The following is a 13,594-nucleotide window of genomic DNA, read 5'->3' on the forward strand; positions in this document are numbered from 1 at the left end:
TTAGGGAGATATTCAAAAGGGCTGTCGGGGTGGGGGTGGGGGTGATAAATACATTCTACAGTGTTTATTTATCGGATAAAATATGTTAAATGTCACCGTTATTAATGGCCGGCCCTGAAACAGCGGGGGTGTCCAAATTCAGAGGCTGCTTCCACCTGAGGACCCGGCCTTCGTGGTCTAAAGAAAGCTGGGTAGCACTTCACAGGCTCCCTCGGTGGAGTGAAACTCGGCCGTCTGCTCCTTGCTATCTAAAATATAACTGGGCGCTGGCGTAAACTCTCGACCGTCCCACACTTCTGTTTAATCAGTTTTCTGTTTGATGTTTATTCAGCTGTGTGAAAACCCCGGAGGAACCCACCCGATGGATTAATAAAGTTACATTTAATTTAATCTAATCTAATAACTTTAATCTCAGCCAAACCGATTTACTCACGAACAAATAAAACACTGAAAAAGCCGAACAATAACATTTTAAGTTATCAAAGTGACTTATATATCATGTTTAACCCGAGTAGCGAAAGACCGTGGGGGTTTGAAGACGATGTGTCGGTCGGCTCAGATATTTGAAGTTTACACAGCTACATACTCACCTGAAAATATGTTAAAAGTTTTTTTGCGACCCAGAAAGAGAAATAAGAGTAATATTAAAACTAAGTCGCTGCCGCCATTGTTGGAGACTGGAATTGGCTGGGCCGTGCTATGAATTCTGCGATATGGTTTTTCAATTTTGTTGTCCGGGTGGACAATCGGGAGAAATTTGGGAGAATTGTGGCTCCGGGAGATTTTCAGGAGGGGCACTGAAATTTGGGATTCTCCCAGAAAAATCGGGAGGGTTGGCATGTATGGTTGTGACAACATCACTAACCTTGTCAAACACCTCAGAGTAAATCATATCACAGAATATGACGAGCTTATGTTGAGGCGAACTGAAGAGGAGGACAGGGACAGGTGCTGCTAGGGCGAGACAGACGTCTCTCACGGAGTCCTTTAGTGCTGCAGGCAGGCAACGTGTTCAAATAGCACAACTTCAGTTTTTTTATTTCTGTATGATGAACTCTGTATTATTAAGTGATAAGAACAAGTAATCTGATGTCCTGTAATCATTATGACGCTATAATTTGAGATACAATAAATAAAATAAGCTTTTGTACAAAGTATCGGTATCGGATCAGTATCGTCGATACCACCCTGAATATTACTTGGTATCGGATCGGAAAGGAAATCAGTGGTATCGCACATCACTACTAAACAGAGCTCCCTGAAAGTCACAGCCAATCACATTTGCCATATTTGTCACATGAGGTAGGACTCCAGTAGAGAACATAATTTAACTCTTTCTGCACCGCTTGCTGAATGAGACGTTGACAGATCGTTTTTTTCTTTCTATCGGGTTTGTTTTTCTTTACTCGAAGAGATCAAATTATTGGTGGGGACAATTCAATAATCGCTGGATATTGGTGGGGACATTTCTTTTCCGTCCATGCCAAATCTATGCCCTTGGATTGGACCCATGTTGGTATTTATGGAGGACCACAAGAGCCACGCCCATCGAAATAAAGAATTCTGTGCTGAAATAATGAATTGTAGAATAAATTCTGCATTTGTAAATTCATTTTTGAATTCCAATTTAATAAAGTGATTTTTAAAATGCTTTTTAAAAATGTCATTTCAAAAAACATTTTTGAATTCCACTTTAATAAACTGCATTTCAAAATCCATTTCCCTTTCCTGTTCGCTCAGGGATTAATTTTTGTATTAGCTGCTGGATTAACAACTTCATTTTAAAAATCCTGCTGCTATTCAAATTAGCCACACCGTGGGATGTAAGGAGCTCTCTGATTGGTTGGACAGACACGGGCTGCAAGCCTGGATTTTTCTAGCTCATAGCTTCGCCCTGTTAAGAAAGTGTGTGCTTGTACAAAGGCCGTTCAGCCTCGGGATTTACAGTCGGCTCGACACGGATATGTGAAGAATGAAGGGACCCTGCACCGAAACGGAGAGCTAACCTCTGAGTGCCTGTTTACTCAGTCTGACCACCTGTTAAAGGTAACGTGCTGACATGGCTAACGCTAGCATCACCGCACGTAGCCCCGTTATTTTAAGGTCATCTTAGCTTCTGAAAATTTTACGTCTCAGCTGTACGAGCTAGCTACGTGTTCTGTAAGCTGCTGTGCTCTTCACAAATAAAGCTGGAAGCAGCTCAGACTGTTAGAACCAGCACTGAGGCCTGTTACATTTATACAGTGTTAGAGCAACGGCTGCAGCCTACAGCCTTTAAACTAGCGATTAAAATGCTGACAGTAAACTCGTCAGTCCAGATGTTACCACATTACTTTGTGATACTTAAGAGTTAAAACAACTGAGACAGGCTGATTAAAATAACAGCTGTCAGTTCTCTCATTCCTTATATCAAGACTGGAGATCACACTACTGATTTCAGTTCATTTAATATGTGAGTGCACAGATTCATTCTCAACTGGCCATAAATGATGATCAAAGGTTGTATATATGATGAAGTCATCAAATCCCAGCCTCTAACACAGTGCGCTGAATCTTAGCTTTGAATGTCCAGTATATTCTAATCAGTGCAATGTAAGCATTCACTGAACCTACAGTACCTACACCTGTGTGGCAAATGTGTGGTAAAGACACAGATAATGAAATTTAATTATTAATACAATATACATCATGAGAAACGAAAGCTGAAATTGATTCAGTTTAGTACTTTTCTCTGTATGCTCTGTGATTATAAAGGCCTTAAATTCTGTGATATATACTGTAAATGATTTTCACAGAGGTCTTAAAGTACTTAAATCACTGCTGATAGTCTGGTTGTTTATATTTTCACGTTTTTGTGTCTGTAGGGCTGTTTGATGACGATTTGGACTCCTCTGGGAGATGAGGACACACCCACATCTGTTCCACACTGCAGCCATTGATGGTGTTACAGCTCTGAGTCAGCTTTGGGCCATCAGACGCACACACTGGAAAACCAGCACCTGGACTTCATGCAGGAGAGACGGCCTCAGTGATGGACTCTGCATCCTGTACTTTACCTCCTAATCTCTTTCTCTTTAACACACAATTAAAATCACTCCAAAAGAGTGTAAACTTACTGAGGAAGTCTCTAACTTGTACACATTTGTACTTGCTTTATGAGTTATATTTAAGATGAGTAAAGTTATTCACATAAAGTTTTTATTCTTCTGTATTTATTCTTTTGTATCATGTACCACAGTCACTGAACTTTACAGACCTGGTGAATTGGAGAAAAAAAAAATCATATATATATATATATATATATATATATATACACACACATATGAATGAATCATTCAGCTTCAGCAGTATTTCTATTCATCTTATGAATTCCAGTCTAATGTCAGTTCACTGTTTAAGTTCAGTTTTGGTCTTAAACTCCAGAGAATACCACCTGGTTCAACAATATTTTTATCTAATTATTGGCAAAATGTTTTCTTCTGAGAGATGCTCCTGAGCCTGAAATTGAGCCCAAAGAAACAACAACAAGGTTTAGTTCCTCTGGATTTTCCATGAAAAATTGTTTTATCACTCATCCAGGTGACTTCTCCAGTGTCACGGATGAGTGATGAATGTATCTGCTACTGGAAACCATTGTGTCCAGTTAAAGTCAATCGACTTTTTTAAGGAGAGTTGTTAGATGCTGTGCTCATGAGGACAATGAGTTTTAACTTGCAGCACAACACAAAGCTGCCATACTGGATCAGCGATCAAAACACTTAATTGAGCAGAATTAAGGCAAAATGTAATATCCTCATATGATGACACATCACACATGACCCAGCATTGTTCTAAGAATGCAAACTTTCTTATTGGAAGTTTCCAAAGCTGCCAGAAAGGGACAGATTTCTGGCTGGTCTTAATGAGTGGTCGTTGCTCTCTCTTGCTGCACGGAGGATGTAACACCCATGATAGGCGCTGAGGTGTGTCCTTGTCAGGAATCAGCCATCCTCAGCTTTCAGGTTAGGAAAAGTGGAACCAGAAGATATTCAAATACATCTCTCCACAGCTGCTGATAAAAGTTTGTTAAAAACATTTGCAGGTGAATCACCACTGATTTATCACTGACATCCATTTACTCAAAAATTACTGACAAGTGGATAACTAGAATATATAGTTTATAATTTCAGTTCAGTTCAGTTCTTTTTTATTTCAAACATACACATTCACCAACGTTTCATAAAATCGTTCCATGCAGTTGTTTGAAAAGGAGTAGGCAGAAGTATATACTTATTTAGCCCTACCCCCTCAGGTTTACATCCTCATCATCTAAATTTGAACAACAAACGTGTACAACGCCTTCAACTTAGAACAACATCACAAAAAAAACATTTTCTCATGTTCAACTAAACTATATTTAGATTTGCTAATTTGCAGAAGAAAATAAACATGAGTTTGACTGCTGTCTTGGGTTAATTGCATTTTCTTCATTCTTATACTTATTTAAAATTTCTTTTTTGAGTTTTATTTTAAACTGGTTTATATCACTACTGACCTTTATATCTTCTTCTAACTCATTCCAGAATTTAACCCCCGCTATTGAAATAGACATCCTTTTCAATGTTGTTCTTACTCTTTGTAATTTTAAATTCCACTTCCCTCTAAAATTATACCTCCCTTCTCTTTCTAAGAACCATTTACTTATTTCGATTGGGAGCATCCCTTTCCTTACCTTATATATTATTTGCACTGTTTTAAACTTCACCAGATCCTGGAATTTTATAGCTTGCGTCCTAATAAAGAGTGCGTTTGTGTGAGCCCTATACCCCTCCTGATTTATTAGTCTAATGGCCCTTTTCTGCATTATGATTATAGTCTGAATATTACTTTTATATGTATTTCCCCAAACCTCTACACAATAACTCATGTATGGTAATAGCAAAGCACAATATAACATATACAATGTTTTCCTATCCAGAAATTGTTTTACTTTCCCCAAGACAGCAATGCCCCGTGCTAACTTTCCCCTCACATAAGTGATGTGTGATTTCCAACAGGCCTTTTGATCAATGATCACACCAAGAAATTTTATGGCATTAACCCTTTCTAGATATATATTATCAACACAAATTTCAATGTTAATGTTTTTCTTATAGTTTCCGAATAACATAAATTTTGTTTTATTTAAATTTAAGGACAATTTGTTTCTATCAAACCACTTCTTTAATATCTTCAACTCCTGTGTGATCACCTCCAAAACCTGTTGAAATTCCACACCTGAACAAAGTATATTGGTATCATCTGCAAAAATTACAAACTTTAGTATCTTCGATACTTTACAAATATAATTTATATACATAATAAACATTTTCGGACCCAATACTGATCCTTGAGGTACTCCACATTCAATATCCATCAATTTAGATTTAAACTCATTTATTTGTACATATTGCTGTCGATTCATCACATAGCTGTTTATCCAATCCAGTACCACACCCCTGAAACCATATTTTTCCAGTTTGATTTTTAGAATTTCGTGGTCAACAGTATCAAATGCTTTTTTTTAGATCTAGAAAGACTCCAAGTGCATACTTCTTGTTATCCATACATTCTGTTATTTCTTCCATTAAATCCATCAATGCCAAAACTGTTGATCTATTATTTCTAAACCCATACTGGCAATTTGCCAACAAATCATGTTTATCCACAAAGCTATCAAATCTTTTTAGAAATAGTTTTTCCAGTATCTTAGAAAACTGGGAGAATACCGACACTGGTCTATAATTTGTAAAACAATGCTTTTCACCTGATTTATAAATGGGAATAATTTTTGCAACTTTCATTTTTTGTGGAAAAACCCCTTCCTGGAAAGACAAATTAAAAATATATTGTAGTGGTTTTACAATACCATCAATTACTCTCTTTACCGTTACCATATCAACATCATGACAGTCAGTACTCGTTTTGTTCTTAAGTCCACTGACAATATCATATATCTCCTTCTCTTCCACTGCTCTTAAAAACATTGAACTTGCATTCCTTTCAATGTTTCCTCCAGTCTCCCTTTCTATCATATCAACCTTTATTTCCGCAGCCAGTTTTGGCCCTATATTTACAAAAAATTCATTGAATCCATTTACTACTTCGTTCATTTTACTAATAGCATTTGTCCCTTCCATAAAATACCCAGGGTAGTCATTAGTCCTTGGTCCATTTTTTATTATACTATTTAATACCTTCCATATCCCTTTCATGCTATCTTTATTATCTTCTAACTTTTTGATGAAGTATTCTTTTTTACAAGTTCTCATTATGTTAGTTAATTTATTTTTATACTTTTTATATTTCTTTTCAGATTCTGTAGTTCTCTTTTTAATGAATTCTCTATATAAGGTGTTCTTTTTTTTACAGGCATTTTGCAGTCCCTTTGTCATCCATGGTCTTCCTGCATACTTATCTTTCCTGTTGACTTCAATGAGTAGGCTGTTTTCCTCTAACAAGGCCATGAATATGCTTAAGAATGCCTCATAGGCTTTATTGACATCCTTGTGTTTATATACAATAGTCCAATCTTGTTTTATTAACTCATTTTTGAGACACCGCATTGTCTTTTCTGTTCTAATTGTTTTATATATTGTCTTACATTCATTTCTATGAACTTCATAGCAACAGTCATAAGTTACAAAAACTGGTAAGTGGTCACTTATATCATTCATCAATATCCCCCCTTTTATATTTTCTTCCATTACATGTGTAAAAATATTATCTAATAGAGTTGCGCCATGAGTGGTTATTCTCGTCGGTCTTGTTATCAGGGGAAATAATCCCATACAATACATTGAATCAATAAATTCTTCAATACTCTTATTATGATTTGGGTTCAATAAATCAATATTAAAGTCTCCACAGATAAACATTCTTTTCTGATTCAGATTTGTATACAAGTCCTCCATAATGTCCTTAAAAGTCTCAATCTTTGACCCTGGTGTTCTATATATGCAACTGACAATCATATTTTTCTGTTTTTTCATATTTATTTCCACTGTTATACATTCCATCACTCCATCTACCACCCTCGTCATTCTTCTCATTTTTTCAAACCTTAAATTTCAACATAGAGTGCTACCCCACCTCCTTTTTTATTAGTCCTATCTCAGTGGAGGAATTCATATCCCTCTATCTCAAAATCCTCTTCTTTTCCAGTGTTTATCCAAGTCTCTGATATTGCTATCACACCAAATGGTTGATTAAACTGTGCTATATATTCTTTAATAAATTGAAAGTTTGCATATAGACTTCTACTATTGAAATGAACCATGGTTATATTCTTACCCGGCTCTAGGTTCCTATTAAATTGTTCCATTGTATAATAATTACAGTCCTTTAACATTTTGGTAAAAAAATTACAGTCAGGATCTATATTGCTATCATACCCCAGTGTCCCAGTTTCAACATCCATTTGATTTGTTACTTGAAATCTGTCAGACATCTGACTTTATTATATATCTTATCCACATACCATCACCTTTAACAATACTTTGTCTAAGCCAAGTACCAACCATTTTGACAATTCATTGAAAGTACCATCGACCATCCCAATGCTTTGCCTTACATTTTATCAGCCGCAGTTTTCTAATTCTGTCAGCTCTTTAATGACTAAGACCTTTGTCTGCTCCGGTGTTCCATTTAACTTAATGAACACCTTACAATCTGATGTCCAGGTTGACTGTATTTTCTTCTGTTTCTTCTGTTTTCTTAATAATCTTGCTTGTCTTGCAATATCTGCATTTTTCTTGATTAGGTGTTCCTTTCAACTTTCTTCTTTGCTTCAGTAGCTCTTTCTTCTGCTTCCTATTAACAAATCTTATAATAATGGCAGGTTTTTGATTCTTGTTTTTCCTTGGAAGAGTATGGCACCCCTCAATGTCCTTACTATCGATTTCAATGCCTTTACTATTGAAAAAGGCCATTACCTGTTCTTCCAGGGAGCGCAACTCTTGCTCAGGCGGCTCCCCTCTCTCTTCTGCTGCTGCTCGTGCACATGTCTGGTGCTTGGTTTCCAGACCCGTTACTATTACATCTGTTATTCTCGAATATTGTTCCAACTCTGCCACTCGTACTTCCAACATAGCAATCTTCTTGTCCTTTTCCTCACTTTGCCTTCTTAATTCTTTAATATCCTCAATTAAGTTGATTATCAGTTTTTGTTGTTTTGCAATGGTTGTAATTTCTTCTGACATAAAGTTCAAAGATTTCTTTATGTCCTCCAGTTCTTCCTCATTGACATTACTTCTTTTAGGCGGCATCTTCTAAATACATGTGCCCCTTTTTTACTGCAGCCTCAATCAATCCTGACGCTTGCTAACTCTGGGCCTGCCTTTTCCTGTAGCTTCACTAGCTCTTGATTCAATTCAATTCAATTCAATTTTATTTATATAGCGCCAAATCACAACAAAAGTCGCCTCAAGGCGCTTCATAGATACAGAGAAAAATCCAACAATCATTTGACCCCCTATGAGCAAGCACTTTGGCGACAGTGGGAAGGAAAAACTCCCTTTTAACAGGAAGAAACCTCCAGCAGAACCAGGCTCAGGGAGGGGCGGCCATCTGCTGCGACCGGTTGGGGTGAGAGAAGGAAGACAGGATAAAAGACATGCTGTGGAAGAGAGACAGAGGTTAATAACAGATATGATTCAATGCAGAGAGGTCTATTAATACATAGTGAGTGAGAAAGGTGACTGGAAAGGAAAAACTCAATGCATCATGGGAATCCCCGGCAGCCTACGTCTATTGCAGCATAACTAAGGGAGGATTCAGGGTCACCTGGTCCAGCCCTAACTATATGCTTTAGCAAAAAGGAAAGTTTGAAGCCTAATCTTGAAAGTAGAGATAGTGTCTGTCTCCTGAATCCAAACTGGAAGCTGGTTCCACAGAAGAGGGGCCTGAAAACTGAAGGCTCTGCCTCCCATTCTACTTTTAAATACTCTAGGAACAACAAGTAGGCCTGCAGAGCGAGAGCGAAGTGCTCTAATAGGGTGATATGGTACTACAAGGTCATTAAGATAAGATGGGGCCTGATTATTTAAGACCTTGTATGTGAGGAGCAGGATTTTGAATTCAATTCTGGACTTAACAGGAGCCTGGTTGTGGCCTGGTGGCTGATGGTGGAGCCAGGCTGTGACCTGCTGGTTGATGATGGGGCCTGGCTGGGCCTGCTGGCTGATGGTGGAGCCTGGCTGTGACCTGCTGGCTGATGGTGGAGCCTGGCTGTGACCTGCTGGCTGATGGTGGAGCCTGGCTGTGACCTGCTGGCTGATGGTGGAGCCTGGCTGTGACCTGCTGGCTGATGGTGGAGCCTGGCTGTGACCTGCTGGCTGATGGTGGAGCCTGGCTGTGACCTGCTGGCTGATGGTGGAGCCTGGCTGTGACCTGCTGGCTGATGGTGGAGCCTGGCTGTGACCTGCTGGCTGATGGTGGAGCCTGGCTGTGACCTGCTGGCTGATGGTGGAGCCTGGCTGTGACCTGCTGGCTGATGGTGGAGCCTGGCTGTGACCTGCTGGCTGATGGTGGAGCCTGGCTGTGACCTGCTGGCTGATGGTGGAGCCTGGCTGTGACCTGCTGGCTGATGGTGGAGCCTGGCTGTGACCTGCTGGCTGATGGTGGAGCCTGGCTGTGACCTGCTGGCTGATGGTGGAGCCTGGCTGTGACCTGCTGGCTGATGGTGGAGCCTGGCTGTGACCTGCTGGCTGATGGTGGAGCCTGGCTGTGACCTGCTGGCTGATGGTGGAGCCTGGCTGTGACCTGCTGGCTGATGGTGGAGCCTGGCTGTGACCTGCTGGCTGATGGTGGAGCCTGGCTGTGACCTGCTGGCTGATGGTGGAGCCTGGCTGTGACCTGCTGGCTGATGATGGAGCCTGGCTGGGCCTGCTGGCTGATGATGGAGCCTGGCTGTGACCTGCTGGCTGATGGTGGAGCCTGGCTGTGACCTGCTGGCTGATGATGGAGCCTGGCTGGGCCTGCTGGTTGATGGTGGAGCCTGGCTGTGACCTGCTGGCTGATGATGGAGCCTGGCTGGGCCTGCTGGCTGATGATGGAGCCTGGCTGTGACCTGCTGGCTGATGGTGGAGCCTGGCTGTGACCTGCTGGCTGATGATGGAGCCTGGCTGGGCCTGCTGGTTGATGATGGAGCCTGGCTGTGACCTGCTGGTTGATGGTGGAGCCTGGCTGGACCTGCTGGTTGATGATGGGGCCTGGCTGTGACCTGCTGGCTGATGGTGGAGCCTGGCTGGGCCTGCTGGTTGATGATGGAGCCTGGCTGTGACCTGCTGGCTGATGGTGGAGCCTGGCTGTGACCTGCTGGCTGATGGTGGAGCCTGGCTGTGACCTGCTGGCTGGATGATGGAGCCTGGCTGGGCCTGCTGGTTGATGATGGAGCCTGGCTGTGACCTGCTGGTTGATGATGGAGCCTGGCTGTAAATAACAATGTACAAAATGGAACTATATATGACAAATGTGGTGTGGTGTTGTGGGATTTTTAACAAAGACCCTACAAAACTTTACAGTACTCATGCTGCCAAACTTCTGACGGCTAGGTGTGCAGGTCCTGCATTACATGCATTCACTTTTAAGATTAAGAAATCTAAGTGATAAGAGGCCAGAAATGTTTGAATTTGCTTATGAACCTACATCACTGAGGCCGTCTCTCCTGCATGAAGTCCAGGTGCTGGTTTTCCAGTGTGTGCGTCTGATGCCCCAAAGCTGACTCAGAGCTGTAGCACAGCTGCGGTATGGAACAGATGTGGGTGTGTCCTCATCTCCCAGAGGAGTCCAAATCGTCATCAAACAGCCCTACAGACACAAAAACGTGAAAATATAAACAACCAGACTATTAGCAGTGATTTAAGTACTTTAAGACCTCTGTGAAAATCATTTACAGTATATATCACAGAATTTAAGGCCTTTATAATCACAGAGCACAGAGAAAAGTACTAAACTGAATCAATTTCAGCTTTCATTTCTCATGATGTATATTGTATTAATAATTAAATTTCATTATCTGTGTCTTTACCACACATTTGCCACACAGGTGTAGGTACTGTAGGTTCAGTGAATGCTTAAATTGCACTGATTAGAATATACTGGACATTCAAAGCTAAGATTCAGCGCACTGTGTTAGAGGCTGGGATTTGATGACTTCATCATATATACAACCTTTGATCATCATTTATGGCCAGTTGAGAATGAATCTGTGCACTCACATATTAAATGAACTGAAATCAGTAGTGTGATCTCCAGTCTTGATATAAGGAATGAGAGAACTGACAGCTGTTATTTTAATCAGCCTGTCTCAGTTGTTTTAACTCTAAGTATCACAAAGTAATGTGGTAACATCTGGACTGACGAGTTTACTGTCAGCATTTTAATCGCTAGTTTAAAGGCTGTAGGCTGCAGCCGTTGCTCTAACACTGTATAAATGTAACAGGCCTCAGTGCTGGTTCTAACAGTCTGAGCTGCTTCCAGCTTTATTTGTGAAGAGCACAGCAGCTTACAGAACACGTAGCTAGCTCGTACAGCTGAGACGTAAAATTTTCATAAGCTAAGATGACCTTAAAATAACGGGGCTACGTGCGGTGATGCTAGCGTTAGCCATGTCAGCACGTTACCTTTAACAGGTGGTCAGACTGAGTAAACAGGCACTCAGTCAGAGGTTAGCTCTCCGTTTCGGTGCAGGGTCCCTTCATTCTTCACATATCCGTGTCGAGCCGAGTGTAAATCCCGAGGCTGAACGGCCTTTGTACAAGCAACAACAACAAACAACAAACTTTATTTATATAGCACATTTAAAAACCAGTGGTGTACCAAAGTGCTTAACATGCAAGAGAGTAGGATGAAGTAACAGGGAAGGATGAGGGCTATGGCAAGGTACCAAAACATGCTAGCAGGTTGAATGGAATTAAAACACAAAAGCAAAATAATTGCATATAAAAGCATAAAAGGAAACTGAGTGTAAAGGATAAAACAGTCAAAAAAATTAAAAATGATTAAAAGTAATTAAGAATAAGCCGAAGATAAGAATAAGCATTAAGAACCTTCACAGACAATAAGCATTAAGCTAACTGACAAGCAGGCCTTAACTGGTAGAAAAGGCGAGGCTAAATAAGTGGGTTTTTAACCGCAATTTGAAGGGATGGATGGAATCAGACTCACGTATAGCGATGGGAAGGTTATTCCATAAATCAGGTGCAGCCAAGGCAAATGCGCGGTCACCTCTAGTCTTCAGCCGGGATCTCGGGAGTACCAAGAGTGACTGGGAAGATGATCTTAGTGCTCTAGTAGGGGTGTATAATCTAAGTAGCTCAATGAGGTAGCTTGGCGCTATATTGTTAATAATTAGGAAGGTAAGCAGCAGGATTTTGAATTGAATGCGATACTTAATGGGAAGCCAAGGCAGGTCAGCAAGAACAGGGGTAATAGAGACATGGCACCGACTACCAGTAAGGAGACGAGCAGCCGCATTCTGAACAATTTGGAGTCTATGGAGGAGAGTAGAGTTAAGACCGAAGTAAAGTGAGTTGTAATAATCCAACCTAGATGTCACAAAGGCGTGGATAAGCTTTCCAAGGTCCCTATGTGGAACACAATGTCTGGCCTTGCTAATAAGATGCAATTGATGGAAGCAAGATTTAACAACAGAAGACACTTGTTTGTCGAACTTAAAAGAGCTATCCAAGAATACACCCAGGTCACTAACAGTGTCGGTGAGGAAACTGTTAAAGGAACCGAGGGCGTCACAGAGTTGGCCACGGAGGACTCTACTGTCAAACACGATAATTTCAGTTTTCCTGTCATTTAGAATAAGAGAATTGCCTGCGAGCCAATTTTTGACCTCACGCATGCACTCGCAAAAGCCGTACAAAGACATAGCGGGATCATCAGTTAGTTCGAAATACATCTGTATGTTGTCGGCATAACAATGATGTGTAATGTTATACTTCTCAAAGATTGCGCCTAAGGGGAGCATATACAGTGAGAAGAGCAGGGGGCCAAGGACAGATCCTTGAGGCACGCCGCAGGAGACAGGTGCAGCAGAGGAGAAATAAGGGCCAAAATTGAACGAGAAGGACCTATTACAAAGGTATGACTTAAACCAATCGAGGGCGGCACCTCCAATGCCAACAGTGTGTTCAAGCCTCGCTAATAGGATGTTATGATCTATCATATCAAAAGCCGAGGATAGATCTAGTAGGACTAAGACTGAAGAGCGTCCAGAGTCAGCAATCAGAAGGAGATCATTGAGGACTCTGAGCAAGGCCGTTTCAGTACTATAACAGGGTTTGTAAGCAGACTGAAATTTATCATAAATGGCATTCGCATCCAAATACGGCGGGAGTTGTGAAAGAACGATCCTCTCCAGTATTTTGGACAGGAATGGAAGCTTAGAGATCGGCCTATAGTTCCCAAGATCGTTATGATCAAGGTTCCTTTTTTAAAGAACGGGCTGGACAACAGCGTGTTTGAAGGCTAAAGGAACAGAGCCTGCAAGTAGGGATATATTCATTAGAGATAGGATGCTGGGTCCAATTACGCTGAAGCAATCCTTAGCTATACGAGATGG

At 40.9% G+C, this 13,594-nt stretch overlaps 1 protein-coding gene and 1 long non-coding RNA gene across 2 annotated transcripts in view; both read left to right on the plus strand.

Annotated features, from left to right (window-relative positions):
- fhit (fragile histidine triad diadenosine triphosphatase) overlaps positions 1 to 13,594 on the plus strand; it is a 197,418-nt gene that overhangs the window by 25,114 nt on the left and 158,710 nt on the right. The gene's annotated exons all lie outside the window — the stretch shown is intronic.
- LOC146386345 (uncharacterized) lies at positions 1,711 to 3,197 on the plus strand. Its single transcript, XR_014800199.1, has 2 exons — positions 1,711 to 2,046; positions 2,865 to 3,197. It is a non-coding gene; the product is annotated as an uncharacterized LOC146386345 (long non-coding RNA).

Source organism: Perissodus microlepis, chromosome 5 (genome assembly GCF_051167445.1).
Source record: "Perissodus microlepis isolate ML-2025 ecotype Zambia chromosome 5, ASM5116744v1, whole genome shotgun sequence".
Taxonomy (NCBI): Eukaryota; Metazoa; Chordata; class Actinopteri; order Cichliformes; family Cichlidae; genus Perissodus; species Perissodus microlepis.